General features: G+C 32.0%; 1 long non-coding RNA gene across 1 annotated transcript; it reads right to left on the bottom strand.

Annotated features, from left to right (window-relative positions):
- Nucleotides 1–11227: 11227 nt before the first annotated feature.
- On the bottom strand, nt 11228–15200 carry LOC129971483 (uncharacterized). The gene is made up of 3 exons (XR_008784806.1): nt 12166–15200; nt 11779–12070; nt 11228–11615 (listed from the first exon to the last, which is right to left on the bottom strand). It is a non-coding gene; the product is annotated as an uncharacterized LOC129971483 (long non-coding RNA).
- Between the last annotated feature and the right edge of the window lie 1579 nt (nt 15201–16779).

Here is a 16779-nt window from a genome sequence, read left to right as displayed (position 1 = left end):
ATCTTTGATTTGATTTTGTATAAGTTTATAATAGTCTTTTAACTGTGTAGACGATGTATTCAAATAATTTAAGGCTTCTTGCAAATCTTTGGTGGTAAGAGAATCTATTTTCTCCTCCAAATCATTATTAATCTTGTTAATGCACTTTGTAACTGAAGATCTATGCAAACCTCTGGTTTTTCTCAATTTAGAAAGTTCATCCATCGGTCTTATATTTAATATTCAAAAACTCCAAAATTAAAATTGTATTTCTAATATATCAAATTTCAATATCAATTTTAGATTTATTCATACATTATCAATCAATATTTCAATAGTATTCTTTCAATAACCAATATCTTTAAAGCGAATATATATTATCAATATGTAACGAAAATTCAACTTCAAATATAAAAATCAGATTTCACTCTCTTGTTACATCCATTCCTTTTAATTTTGGACATTCAAATCCATGAAATTAAATTATTTTAAATGTCCTAGTTTCTCTTAAATAAAGGAAAATATTCCCTCACCTTTCTGGTTACTGATTCCTTTCGATCTTCATAGCTGCTTTTCCATTAGATCAGACCCCACGTTGGGCGCCAAAATGTTCGTGGGTAATCAAATAAAAGGGGCCTGATCTGTCTTTTTTCCATTTATTATATGTAAAGCAACTACTGACGAAGACATCTAAAGCACATTAACATAACATCACAAAAGTACACGCACACAGCTACAGGAGACACATCTTTTCTACACGGTAAAGCGAAAGTACTCTGGCGGGAAAAAAGTTGTTGCCAGATCAAGATTTAAGTTCTTGCGCTGACTCTGCAACAACGCCAATAAGGCCAGAATCTAAATTAATTGATTTCAAAATTTCCTCTTAATCTATCATGTGGATCGAATAAATATCATGTTGTTTCGGTTTCGTTTCTAAGCCACCAAAAAGAGAATTAATCACAGCTTCGGAACGAACTTATTTTAAATTAAACTCTTTAATTGCCTTTTTGCTGATACATGACTGAGAAGCAGAATCTATCAAGCAATGATACTCATTTGGTTTTTTATACCCTCAGATTTTGACAAAAAGCGTTTACGAATAAAGAGTTTTGCCTCTGCCCGAATACGAAAGGGAAACTTTTCTACAAATATTTTCATTCTCATTTAATTTTTTATCACACATTAATTCAAAATGAGATCGCGAAACACAGAACATTTAGTTTTGTTTTTCATATCATAAAATTTATTAATATGATTAGGAGCTAAACAAGAAAAACAACCTCCTTTTCTCTTTAACAATAATTTTTAAGCATCTAAGGACATTTTTTTTCGCAGAAAAGCACTTATTACTTAAATGATTACCTTCACAAAAAACACATAATTTTTGTTGCTTACCTGTATGCTCCAAACTTACCAAAGCAGAAGCAGTCGGGAGCTTAGATCGTGGTTTTTCTTTCAATTTTTCCTTCAAATTAAAAATAACTGTGACATATATTTGAACAAGATCTTCACGTCCAAATCGTTCTCGCAGTTATTCGTTAGGCATTTTTCGATAGAGATTATCGAAGGATAATTTTCCGCTGTTGCTGGAAAACTGAGCAACAGATGCTCTGCTTCCGATTTTGGTTCCATGCCTTGTAAAAGATAATGCATCTTATATTCAGCAGCAATTGACTTGTCTTCACGAATTTTCTTGAATGGAGCCCAAAATATCAGAAAATACTTTGCATCTCCATTAAATTTCTTAAACTCTATTTTTGGAAGCTGGAAGTTTAGTTTTTCGTTTTCGGAGAAAGATACATTTTCTCCAATTTCTCTTCGATTCCGGTAATGAGCTCTAAATATCTCTCTATAAACTTCAGCTTCCAAAAATTCATCTTCAAACTTCACTTCTGAATCTTCCGTTTTCAGAATCATATCATTAATTTTTTCTTGAACATTTTCAAGTCGATGACATTTATCGTCCAACTGTTTTCTTAATGGGGTCAAAATTTTCAAATCCCATTCCTCCGTCCCGATTTCGGTTTCAATTTTATTAGCACTGATAGTGAAGAAAGATCGTAATTCTTTTCGTTTTTGTTTTAGAACAGACAGATCCATTTTCTCGAATAGTTTCTTTTTCAATCATAAAATTCCATTCCGGTTTTCCAGGATATAAAAAAATCCAAAGTTCGTTTCATTCTGAAAGTAGAATAAAAAGTACTTTCGTTTTCAAGAAGAATGAAATCAAAATTCTAATCACTTCAACTTTCAAAAAATTCATTCAAATATCAATATCATTAAGTTCAAAATTCAATTATCGAAATTCCGCAGTTTATTTCAAAGTTCGTAATCCACAGTCTCGTCCTAGAATCTGCAGAGTATGGATTAATACACATTAATAGAACATATTTGGCATCCGCGACAAGATTCGAACCAGCAATCTTCTGATTCGAATCCAGTCGTGGACGCCAAATATGTTCTATTAACGTGTATTAATTCATACTCGGCAGATTCTAGGACGAGACTGTGGAATGAAAATTCTAACAATGTTCAACATAAAACATCTTTTATTAGACATTCGACAGCCCCAAACACGGAACACAAAACATGAACAAGTTACATTTTCGGTATCGAATATCGTTTTGTTTACATATTATCGTTCGTCAGCTGAGGTCACAGTGTAACTCCACCTCGCGGCTAGGATCACTTCGCATCAGTTCGTAACAATATTCAAGAAATTTCTTAAAAAAAATTGTAAAATTTTGGAAACAAAACGAAACATTAAAACCATTTGTTCTAAACAAATTGCACTAAGATTAGCAAAATCATATGTTTTGAATATTTTTATTAACTGAGGGAGATATGGCATACGTAGTAAGCGGGGGTACATAGGCGACAGAGTTGAGTTGTTTCCCTGCTGCTGTTTCCCCTCTCTTTTGAGGCGAGTTGTTTTTCGCCTGCTGCTTTCCCCCTTTTCCTTCCCCTCTGAGTTGAGTTGTTAATGTACTACTTTGCAGTTGAGTTGTAATGTACTGATCTGAACTGAAGTGAGCAGTCTAGAAAGTTTCAAAGTTCCTTCATTGCGTTTAGATCAATTACAAGTAATCTTAATTAATAATAACTAATTATTATTTAATTAATCTGATTAATCTAATGAATTTATTTTAATTGAACTTACTTGTGCGATTTTCGAAGCAATGAGTTGGCAAAATTTCAACTTCTCCAAGTCAGATTATTCGAACCCGGTTCCAGGGCCTCCGAAAGCGTGAACATAGACCACTATACCACATGTTACTCTGTGAAGCGATGTAAAGATAAACTATTTGAATATTATGTCACGTATTTTATGTGCTGCCATCTAATGGTGGAAAATTGCAGCTCGTGTTTAAAAAGACATAGAGATGAGTTGTTTCTTGCTGTCGAACTGAAACGAAGCTATGGATTCAGTGGAAGAGAAGTTTATTACGTCATATTTAGGAACTTGAGTGTTTCTTAGTGGCAACGACTGCAGGCATATATCTAAACATGTTAGGGCATGTTTAAAGGTGTTAGGGGTAGCATGATGTCACTGATTGAATTTATTGGTTTTCGAAAAGGAGTTGAGCTGTTTACCTTCTGCTTGCTGACTGTTTCTAATATAATGATTGGCTGATATAGGGAACTGAAATGAGGTGAAGCTAGGCATTTTCCTCTTTCAGAAAACCAGATCATTCCCTATTTCACCCTGTGCTGCAGTGTGCGAATCGCTCTTTCTCTGCTGCTGCTGAAGCTTGCCGGTATCTTTTCAAAGATGTTTCTTTCTAAAGCTGTTGAAAGTTCGAAGCGCATGTGTCAACAACAACAAGATAAAAGATCGAAAAAATTGTGTCTTGACCAACGAATAGAAGGTGAAATTACTATGGATAACCTGCCAAGACATATGATCCATCTCGGTGATGGCCTATTTGTTATGGTGAATTCATTCCAAATGGAAACCAGAGTTCACATTCGAGTTTATGTAACAGACGACAATGGTTTCCTCCATCCTACGAAAGAAGGAGTGTCTTTGAAGCCTGAAGTATGGAGTTCTCTTATGTCTACACTTTTGGATCCCGATGCCGTGGCTGTTGTTAAGAAAAATGTGTGCATTTTCAATCACAGTGTCAACTCTCAAATGTGTATTAGTTTGCAGAGACTTTTTCATAGAAAGGGCAGTTCATTTCATCTGGTACCAGAAAGAGTAATCATCAGAGGAGCTCAGTTTGAACACTTATTGGATTCACAGAACCAAATTTTTAATTGTGTTAAAACTAGTCTCATAGAATACACACTCAAAGAACGTGTCATTTTTGAAATTCGGAAGTATCCATATGATGAAGAATTAGATGACTGGGACGCTGATACTCCACAAGGTTATGATGAACTCGTAACTTCTTTATGTAAGTGTTTGTTGGACTGTATTTCACAAAACAAATCAGTACTTTCAAAAACGAATGTATTGACTGTAAGCATGGGTTTCTATTCAATATGGAGGCTCATGACTGTGTGTCATTTAGTAAGAAACAGAATTTTGATGCTTATTTTGAAAATGCACTGTATAATGTTGAATGGAATGTGTTAGCTGCTAAGTTTGTAAAACTGAACATTAAAAAACCTTATTTGCGATGGTTTCAGTATGACTTATTTACTGAAATGGATATTGTAAAATTCTTTTCTAAAACCGAAGAGTTGTATTTAAATGAAACTGTGGATGTACCTTTATCATGTTTTGAGTTTTAAAAGTCTTATAATAAAATTTGTTTCCTCTAATCTGTTTCAATTTTTTATATTATTCTTTATTTTTTATATACAACTTTTAATGCAAAGGTATATAAAGTCTTTGTAAATCTTATGATATCTCATTGGTTATTTGTGTATGTAACAGAAGACATATTTTTATTTTATTTAAGTTTTTATAATCTAAAAAAATGATAGGAAACTCACTTGAAAAATTTTATAAAAATCCTGATCATCCAGCAAGTTTTACAGGCTTAAATGCTTTGCGAAGGGCTCTAGGAAACAGTGTAAAGCCTAAACAAAATAAAAAATGGCTAAAGGCTAAAGAGTCTTACACTCTACATAGGGCAGCAAGACGAAATTTTAAAAGGAATCGAGTCATAGTAGGAGGAATAGATGAACAGTTTCAAGCTGACTTGTTAGACATGCATTCTCTAAGTAAATCTAATAAAGGATATAAATATTTGCTGACATGTATAGACGTGTTTTCAAAATATGCTTGGGCAATACCTTTGAAGGATAAAACAGGTCAAAGCATTTTAAATAGCTTTCAGAAAATATTCAAAGAACGCACTCCTCAATTACTACAAACGGATAAAGGAACAGAATTGTTTAAAGAAAATGAATGTACACTTTTTTGCGACAAATAATGAAACGAAAGCTAGCATAGTCGAACGCTTTCATAGAACTCTAATGTCAAAATTGACGAGATATTTTACAGAATATAACACTCAGAAATACATAGACGCGATTAAAAAATTGATATCTAGTTATAATAATACGTGGTATACCGAAGTATCAAAATGGAACCATCTTCAGTAAATATTGACAATCAAGCGGAAGTTTGGCAAAATTTATATGGCAATCTTTCCGAACAAAAATCAGAAAAACCTTCTTTTAAAGTAGGCGATACGGTTCGTATCAGTAAGTGGAAAGGAAAATTTGAAAAAGGATATGAAAATAATTGGTCTAGAGAAATATTTACTATTTACAAGATTCTTTCAAGAATACCGATTGTTTATAAATTGAAGGATTTTAACAATAATGTCATAGAAGGTACATTTTACGAAAGAGAAATGCAAAAGGTTAAAGATTCCGGTTATTATCCTGTAGAAAAAGTGATCAAGAAAAGAAGTAAAAATGGAAAAATGGAATATTTTGTAAAATTTCTAGGATACCCAGAAGAATTCAATTCGTGGGTGAGTGAAGTGAAAATGCTATAAATAGTGAGAATCGTTAAGAAAAATCTATTCACTGTAAAACAAAATGTCATTCTACCTGACGCTTCCTTCTGATAGCTCCTTACATTATTTTACCAATAATAAAATTTCAAGTTTTGTAACTCAGCTCCCTATACCGATATCATTAGAAGGAAAATGGGAAGTTGGATTAGCCGAAATAATTTACCCCCATAGATGGTATAACATAAACGAGAAGAACAATATATTCGATTTTGATTTAGGAGACGGAAAATTAATTACCAGAAAAATTCCGCCAGGTTCCTATGAAACCGTTCCAGACGTTTTAAAAGCAATGACACTACCTTCACACGAAGATAAAATCAGTTTTAAATTCAATACTAACAACAAACGAGTAAAAATAAAAGCAGAAAATAAATCAAAAGTTATCTTACAAGAAGGTTTGTGTGATCTTTTAGGTTTCTATCCTCATGTTGTTGAGGGAGTTGAAGAAAGGTCATTCGTAGCTGATCCTCAGGCAGCTTTCCCAGTATTTTATGTATATAGTGATATAGTCCAACCTGTTGTTGTAGGACATGTTGAAGCACCCCTTCTAAGAGTTGTGTGAATTTCCGGAAAACACGGAGACGTTATTAGCGCTCATTATGACAGACCTCATTATGTGCCGTAATCAGACAGTCCTTTCAAACCATTGAAATGGAACTTTGTCTTAATTCAGGTGCTTTGGTTCCATTTGAAAGGGGAAAAGTGATTATAGTTTTGCATTTTCGGATGCAGCAAATCCTATAAATAGGTGGGATTTCTAAGTGTTGGCAATTATTTCAATACTTTGATACGAAAGATGAGTTGTATTACAAAAGTGCCGTATACTTGTTGCCCAACGAAATTCCAAGAACATTATTCGAATCTCAAAGGCTATGGAATTCCATATTATGAGGGAGTGTCTTTTCAAAAAGAGTATGGATTAGATGTCATATTTCGCAGTTGGTTTCGAGCGGCATTGCCATTTCTAGTAAAAGGAGGAAAAGCAATTGGAAAAGAAGCTCTTATCACAGGAACGAATGTGGTAAACGACGTTGTTTCTGGGGAAGATATCAAAATCGCTGCCAAAAAAAGAAGTAAAGAAGCTGGAAAAAATCTGGCTCGAAAAGCTATTGGTCAAATACAGTCGATGATAGGAAAAGGAAAATATAAAAGGAAACGAAAACAGCAGAAAAAAAAATCATCTCATCTAAGGTACGAAAGAGAAGAGGTCGAGACATCTTTAATTCGTAATGGCTTACATTTTGAAAGGATTCCCAGAATGTGTCAAATCGGAATTGGAACTTTTTCATTTACCTCCTACTCAAACAGCCGTAGAAAATGGTCAATGGGTAGAATACCATCCCTTATCCAATGTATTCGATGGAGGACCTGTAGAATTTCACATTTCTGGAAGTGGAGAAGAGTATCTCGATTTGAGTCAAACCCAGCTTTATGTAAACACAAAGATTTTGAAAGCAGATGGTTCACCTATTCTAAAAGAAACGATTGACTCTGATTCATCTACATCAAGAGAATCTACGTCAACAAAAACTAATATTGGCCCTGTTAATTTATTTCTTCATTCAATCTTCAGTCAAGTAGACGTTTCCTTAAATGATCGCCTTGTGTCTAACTCTAGTAATACATATCCTGATAGATCTTATATTGAGAAGCTATTGAATCATGGCTACGACAATAAGACTTCTCAGCTTACATCTGAAATGTTTCACAGCGATAATGACAATGGATTGGAAAAACGATCAAAATTTTTTGAATCGAGTGATACAGTGGATATGATCGGAGGATTACATAGTGATCTGTTTCATCAAGAAAGACTATTATTGAACTTAGTAGATGTGAAAATTAAATTAATTCGAAGTAAACCCGAGTTCTGCTTGCAAGGAGATGAAGGATACAAAGTTGTTTTGGAAAAAATCAATTTGTTAGTTCGAAAAGTTAGTGTCAGTCCTGGTGTGATATTAGGTCACGTAAAAGCTTTGGAGAAAGAAACGGCAAAATATCCTATTAATAGAGTGCTTTGCAAAGTATATTCTATTCCTCAGGGAAGTATGTCGATGGTGCCAGACAATATTTTCGTAGGACAGATGCCTAAAAGAATCATTATCGGTTGTGTGGAAAATGATGCTTTTCATGGAACATTTCAAAAATCCCCTTTTGAATTCAAGCATTTTGATATGAATTTTATAGGAATTTATGTGGATGGACAGCCAGTCCCACATAACCCTTTTGAGTTGAATTTTGATAAAAATGATTATATAAGAGGTTATAATAGCTTGTTTTCTGGAACTGATAAATTTGGTCAAGACCAAGGATTATTTCTATCTAGAGAGGATTATATAAAGGGAAATACATTGTTTGCTTTTAATTTATCACCGGACCTTTACAATGGTGATCATTTAAATCTCATTAAGCATAGCAACTTGAGACTGGAAATTAAATTTTCAAAGGCGCTTTCGCAAACCATCTGTGTATTAATTTACGCCGAGTTCGATAACGTAATAGAAATAAACAAAACGAGGCATATTTTATACGATTTTGGAAATTGAAAGTGAATGGAAATCAGATACATTACACTTTATCAAAAGACCCTTATACTTCACCATTTTTTCGTGGCGTGTTTGCCTCTGACACTATTCCGATCCTGAAAGAAAAGTCTGCTATTGTTGTGAATACCGACACGTCATCTGAGCCAGGATCTCACTGGTTAGCTTTTTACCTGGAAGCTGGCAATCTTGAATTTTTTTATTCGTATGGAAATTCACCTGAATTTTATGGTCAACTGCTTCACGAGTTCGTTTCCCATTACTCCTCTGTTTTCTAGAATTCGACACAGTCTTACGTCTAATGTTTGTGGAGCCTATTGCATTTATTTTATTTAAAAAAAAATGTCAAGGACAATCTTTGTATTCCATTGTAAGCAATTTATCTCAATGTCAGAAAAATGATTTTCGAATGTACCAATTTGTGAAAAAACGATATGGTGTAAGAATGATTTTTAAACAGTAAATAAATACATTTATTAAATATTTTTGTTTCTTATTTCATTCATTTTTTTTAGTATAAATACAACCACTCATGAAGTTTTCAGTTAGTAATCATGGATTCATTACGTCTGCGGCACCCGTGCACCGTTCTTGTCGGTGGCGCAACAGGATGTGGAAAGACACACCTAGTAAAGAAATTAATTGATTTTAAGATGATACATCCTTTCCCTCCTAAAATAATTTGGTGTTATGGGGCTTATCAAAACCTTTACAGAGAAATGAAAAATGTGGAATTTCACGAAGGATTGCCTTCTAATATCAATAGCATTTCGAATGCTTTAATTGTGATCGATGATCTAATGGCAGAACTTTCCAGTGACAATAAATTAAGCAAACTTTTCACTAAGGGAAGCCATCATCGTAATTTAACTATCATTTTTATAGTTCAAAATATCTTTCACAAAGGTAAAGAAATGCGAAACATTTCACTGAATGCGCATTACATGTTTTTATTTAAAAATCCCCGTGATCGTTCCCAAATCATGCAGTTAGGTCGCCAGCTTTATCCAAACAATGTGAAATTTTTTCGAGAAGTATACGAAGATGCTACTTCAAAATCATTTAGCTATCTACTTGTTGATCTGACACCTCAAACAGATGACTCATTGCGCCTGCGCACTGGACTTTTTCCGGGAGATAAATATTATGTATATCAGCCTCGTTAGTCATTTCGTTGCGGAAACACCATGGCATCAGCAGTCTTAGATTTTGAAGGATTTCAACTCGCTCCGGGACGTTTTATCGTCAAAGAGATGGCAGTGTATGCTGTTAATGATGATACTTTCTGTGGACGATGGCTTTTTAAATCACCTCATTCTTTCGATAGGTTGGATCGTAAGAAACAAAGTACTTACTCTTGGATTACTAAATTCCTTCATCAGATCGAATGGAACGATGGTGAATTACTTTATGATACCTTTCGCTGTGTGTTGACAGTCATATTCGAAACGTTTTCCTATATTTACGTAAAAGGACTTGAAAAAAAGAAATTCTTAGAATTTTTGACCGGGCGCGAAATATTAAATCTTGATGATTTTGAATGTCCCAAAATAAAAGATTTACCGAATTTGGATTTTCTGTGCCCCTACATGCACGGAAAAAGTTTCCATCATTGTGCCGTCTACAAAGCCAAAGCATTTGCTAGATATCTGGAAAGTATATAAAGCCCCTTGATGAGCACTTTTTATCAAATTAATCATCACTATGTGTACACTACAACAGTTAGAGTATTTGAAAGCTATTTGTAAAATTAAATCGAAGAGTTCAGTTTTCAAAACGTGTCCATTATCAAAGCTCTGTGCGAATGTGCACTTAATGTACTTCGAGGAAATGTCTCACTAAAAGACAAAGGAATAAACTAACTCCTTATAAGGCAAATTTAAGAAAACTTTCGGACAGGAAGATACCCCTATATAAGAAGAGGCAACTTCTCATTCAGCATGGTGAAAATTTTTTATCTATTTTGTTACCAGCTGCCATATCTGTGATTAGTTCTCTCATTAATGGAGTACACTAAGAAAATGGTCTTAATACCCGAAAATCGGGCAGAATTTGTCGATCATTTATCTGATTTAGATACTAAAATGCAAAATATTCTTCAAAGGAAGGATCTGCCAGAAAGTGAGAAGGTAAACCAATATTTACAGATTCTTCAAAAATTTGTGAAAATACAACATTACCAGGAAACGCCAGAAACAACTGAAAGTCAAGAATTAGAAACCAGCATAAAAGAAACAGAAGAAGATATCATTTCGACAAAAATTTTAAAGGCTGCACCTGTTAGGTATTCAAAGACTGTAAAGAATATTTTAGATTTCTTAAAATCTAACTATACAACATTATCGTGGACTCCTGAAGGAGAAATTGTTTACAAGTGTCAGAGAATACCAAGAACTAACATTGTGAATTTAGTCACAGACTTACTTCGGAACAGAAAGAAGTCCCCCACAGGATTCAAAGAATTTCAAGCAGACCTGAAGGAAATGAACTTCCCTGCCTCTTATATTATTAACAGAAAAATATTTAAAGATAATGCTGTAGCAAAGACAAAACAAATGTATGCAAAAAGAAACACATGGATAACATATTGATGTATTATTATTTCTTTTTATTTTGCAATAAAAAATAGAAATTATATATAACAAATGTTTTAATTTTTTTCTTCTCATGAGCATGAGAAAACAACATAAACAACATTTATAGGATATTTTTTAACGAAAAGATAATATTATTAACAAGTGAACAAACACCATATGGATATGAAACAAAGTAAATGGTATTTTCACTTTTGTTCTTAATACCCATATGGAAGTGTGGAATAGTCTTTTTGTATCTCTTATCATACACCATCATATCCATACATTTCTCTTATCATACACCATCCTGTATGCCTTTATTTCTTTTTTATTAATAACTTTTCTTCTTTTGGCATCTCTGGTGATTTTATTTGGGGTTTCAAGAGGAATTGTTGTTTCGAGATCTATATTTTGTATCAATGCCTCCATGGCTTCAAAATTTAATTTTTTAACATTCATGGAATTTAAAGTGAAGCCTTTAACTTTGCAGCATGTTTCTCCACTTTTTGTTTTGAAGGCATAATTTTTTGGTCCACCTGCAAAAAATAAAAAGCCAAAATTAAATGTTATACACTTCTCTCTCTCTCTCTCTCTCTCTCTCTCTCTCTCTCACACACACACACACACACACACACACACACACACACACACACACACACACACACACACACACACACACACACACACAATGAATCTTACCAGAAACAAAAGTTGTTATAGTGTCACCATCCAGTTCATCCGTGAACTCTCAAAGAAAGTTTCCCAAGGGAGGATCGTTCGTGCCATCGCTTGCATAAATGATCGAATCTGTATCGTGATACAGAACACTCTTTCCTAACTTCTCCATTTCATCATACAACTTGATGCGTGCCCAAGCTGTGGTGAAGGAAGCGAGGAATACATTGGTTGAAGCATCTGGAGACACAAATTCCTTCCTGAATTCCCACTGAATAGCGGCTACTTAAGGTGTTGGAAGATATACGTCTTTAATCTGAAAGAAGAACTTTCTGATATTACAACTGTACTAATGTTTAATTTCTATGAGGAAAAAAAGCTTAGAAATCACAGTTCTTACACGATACCTACATTTTTGGAAGGGTCAGCAAATAACTTATTAAACTCAGACAATGTGTGAACGGAATTCAATTGCATTCGTGCAGTATTCATTCCCCATCTGTAGAAAAAAATTTAATATGGATTTTTAAAAAATAATACTATAATGGCTTTTTTCATTTGATAACTGCTATAATTCTCTTCAGATAATTACTCATTTCTTTCTGGTGAACACCATTTTATTTCCAGACACATTTTTTGTGCCTCTTCAGGTAGACTGTTACAGATTAGGACACCTCTCACAGTTGGATGCCACGTCTAGATCACAGAATCGTTCTTACACACTCTTGCTCATATGAAGTCACTAGAAGCTCGGCAAGCTGTCCGTACTGGATTACTATACTCTGTTTCACCCTAACTTGGCAGTATTGTAAAAGGTAGAAAATGTGACGCTCCGCGTTGGGAAGGAGTTCCCCATCAATTCCGACTTTAAAATAGTTAAAATGCGCAGAAATTTATCAAATAATATCATAAATTGCAGAAATCCTTTTTTTATCAATATGTATTTAAAATTATTCTCAAGTTAGAAGTGCTTATATGTTAAATATTTTGTAAATAAAGCGAACGAATAAAACTAAAAGATTTTCCACTTTGGCTAGAACCGGTCTTCAAGGTCAATATTTGGCGCGCTTTTCTTTTACGTCTCCGCCAATTCAACTTCATTCTGTTCGCAACCATTATCATCTTTCGTACTTTTTTATTCTCGCTTTTTTAGCAGCTGATATTTTTGATACTATTAATCGCATTAGTAGTTATTAGTTTTGTTTGGTGAATATTTATTCGATTCGTCATTTCTATTCACTTCTAAAATGTTTGAAAAAGAGAAAGTGTTTTCACCGACTATGCTGTGCACACCTTCAAGACGAGTGAAACCAACAAAAAGTGCAACATGTAAAAACATATTAAATGTTTATTCTCGACTCCGAGAAAACCCTTAAGATTCTATCAATCAAATCGTTGATAAAATTTCGCATCTTACAGATGATTCGCAATTAACAATTTTCCTTTCGAAAAAAGAAATAAAGGCATCCTTTAAGTACCCCTGGAAAGAAGCGACCAGGCTCAGTAGATAAACATTCAGGTCTTGTAAAATATGATGATTTTACATTATTCTGTATTTGACGAAAAATCCATGCATTTTTTTCGCAGAAATGAGATTCCAACATTAGATAAAGTTTTAGAAGATGTGAACAATGATACAGATATCTTTTCGAAAAACATTAGCCGAACTACGCTTCACAGAATATTCAAAGATATATTGTTTTCTTTTGAGAAACGGTGAAACGAAATGAAATAACGTTAATGATTTATTAAAATAATGTGTCAATAATATTGAAAAAATAATGAAAATAAGGAAACAATTAATTCTCCGATAAAGTGATAATATGATAAAGTAAATAAATATTTACTATTTGGCGAAAAATTTGCGAGATAAAGTTTCGCCAACGATCTGCATTTCTAGTAACTTTATACTTTAAAGTAACCCTGTTCCCCTGACGACGACTGCGATTCGGCATGCCTAGAATATACACTACTGCTGAATAGTTAGGGTGAAACAGAGTATAGTAACATTTTCAAGGAATCAAATTCATTTGTTTTAAAAACCACCTGATGAATCTTAACTGGTCTTAAAAATTGTTGTTCTTAATGCCTAATTATCAGAGTTTAGGAACAAATTGAAATTCTGTCAGAGCAATGCATTTTGTAAAAAATAAGTTGCAAAAATATATAAGGTCAGTATATAAGGTCTAATATAAGGTCAGTTATTTACAACAGAGTCAGCTACAAAGTAATTTACGATCCTTGCTGCTGAAATCATTTTACAAAAATACTTTTGTTGAAAGTAATATGAATGAATATACTTTCAGAATAATTCACATTTAAAAACTCTCAACTCATGAGTAATGAGAAGGGCGATGAGATTTTCCTCCAACTTATGCATCTGAAACAAGGTTCGTAGCTTCTGGAGGCTACCAACTTTATTAAAACTTATTAAAATATGCCTTTTGAATTCAAAAAAACGTTAAGGTAAATTGATTTATTAATCCAAAAAGAATTATAAGCAATTATATATTACGTTTTAGTTTCTATTCTCAGCGCTTTGTAATTAAAAAACCAAACTCAACATTTCATTTTGTTTCAAAAAGGGTTAATATTTTTAGACCACATATTTTATGAAGGATCCATGCAATAAAATTGTATTTTTGCTCTTACTGATTCATGTTTTTAATTGCAATGAAACTTAAAAATTCTCATATTTCTAGTTTTCTTCTTATTAGCTTATTGTAATTCTAAATATGCATTCTATACATATTTATATTATATATAAATATCTTAAATCACAGCAGTGCATGCATTTTACATCTGCTAAAAATAGATATTAAGGTGTTTTAGATCACTACACACAGCAATATAAAAATCAAGATTATTCAAACAATTTAGAGATTAATTAACGTCCTGGGTGGTAGTTATTGGAAATCTATCCGTATATACATTCAAAGAAGCATATTCTATTTAATGAACAAATAAAGCCTTTGCAGAAATAAAAATCGACATAATTTCTTTTCAATAAAATTTTTTCGACCATTGTTGCTGTTTATAAATGATATTTGTTAAGTAAAAATATGTTAAACCTATACATATTAAACCTATACAAATTCACTAAGCATTGCTATCATTAAAAAAAATGAAAATAAAATTCCTGGTACCCACTCATTGTGTTATAATAGTATTTTAAAACAAATATAAAAATGCAAATTGTTTTTTTGCCTAGCGAGTTAGCTTGCCAAAAAGGCAGTAAATTGCCAAGATAGAAAAAACTTGCATTTAGCTCACGTGATTTAGACAGCCAATGAACGTTAAGTTGCTCAGATCCTTGCTTGTGGTACAGACGCTTGTTTTCTCTTTCCTTTGAATGCCAAAAGTTGCATTTAATAATATTGGTAAGCCAAGAGTTCTTAATGGAATTCTGCTATACACAAAGCACCAATGGACACTTCTACATTTAATTTTAAATTGTCCTTTTAATTAATGACATTAATCTTCATTATCGCGAAAAATTTTCGTTGGATTAAATTTTAAATTAATTCGTTGAATTAAATTTTATACAACTGAAGTGTAAAATTTTAAATATAATGAATATGCTTAAAATGAAAACAATTCAAAAGAATATCACTTAAAAAAATAAGTAACTATTTACAAATTTTATTTCATGATGTAAAAAATAATATGCTTATAAGTAATGTTTATTTTTTTAGAATTTTTAACAATCACTGTAATTTAAATGGCAGGCTATGTCCACTTTGAAATATGAAAACTTGAACATTGATTTTCAATCAAAAGCTGCATTTTAACCAAAAATATATTTGAATATTTGGGATGCCTGCCTTTTTTTTTTTTTTTTTTTTTTTCATTTTGTTTAAACCTTATTTTTATTTACAATATCTTGTTGTGCAGCAGCATGAATTTTTAAATAATATTTATAATTTCAAGTTATGATGATAATGGAAGAAGTAACATAGTACAAAAAAAAAAAAAAAAAAACACTCTGATTTAGAATGTAAATATAAATTTGAAATGTTTCACATTTGTATTAGTAGTAAAAAAGAAAACAGTATTAATTTAAATTAGAAAATAGTAAATAATTATATTTTATTTATTATCTTTATGTGTTCTATAGATTAATACATGTTTTTTATAATTTGCAGATTACCCTCTGCCTGCTAAGTCGAAAATTGTAATTTACAAAAATGTCAAGACTATTACTAACAATTAAAAAGTGGGTAAGATTATATTTTAAATATTATTAATAATTTTAATTTATAATATTTAATAATTTTACAAACAACTAACTTGTATTTTTCATTGGCAAAACTTTTGCAATTATTATACCGTATAATCAATCAATTACTACAGAGTAATGCTAATCTAAAGATGACTTGACCAATGTATTTACAATACAACAAATTATAAAAACTCTAATTAGCGAAATTGAGTTATGCTGTGTAAATATAATCTTATTTCTTTTCCTTTTGGATGTCTTTATATGAAGTTTTAATTCTATGTAATCTAGAATTTCTTACTCTATCTAATGAGTACAAAAATACGTGAAATTTACATATATGTAGTAAATTACTCACATTGAATGCAATTTCAATTTTATACTAATTTATAAATTCAATGCATATGAACATATAAATTTTGGTTATAAATAGTTACAATGCATTTAAGATATTTTTAATCCTTATAGACATTGTTTGAATTTTTTGGGTGTAATCATTGACCTCATTACTATTTAAACTGCAAATTGGAGTATAAAGAATAAATAAATACTTTTCACATATATCAGATACTCTTAGAATAGCATAAAACTTTCTTTGTAAATATGTGTATATTACCAATTAAATTGTAATCTGGAATATAAAGTTTTATTATCTGAAATTCAATAAGCTATCCTTTAACCAAGTCAATGTTACTCATTCTATATTTTATATAAAAATTTGTTAATTCAATGTTATTATTCTTATGGATTTTATTTGTATTTTTTAAGAGTATTGTGGAAGTTATAAGCAAAAGATATGGAACTCC

Source organism: Argiope bruennichi, chromosome 6 (assembly GCF_947563725.1).
Source record: "Argiope bruennichi chromosome 6, qqArgBrue1.1, whole genome shotgun sequence".
Taxonomy (NCBI): Eukaryota; Metazoa; Arthropoda; class Arachnida; order Araneae; family Araneidae; genus Argiope; species Argiope bruennichi.
Note: the sequence above shows the minus strand (reverse complement) of the source record. Positions and strands in the feature narration are given on the sequence as shown.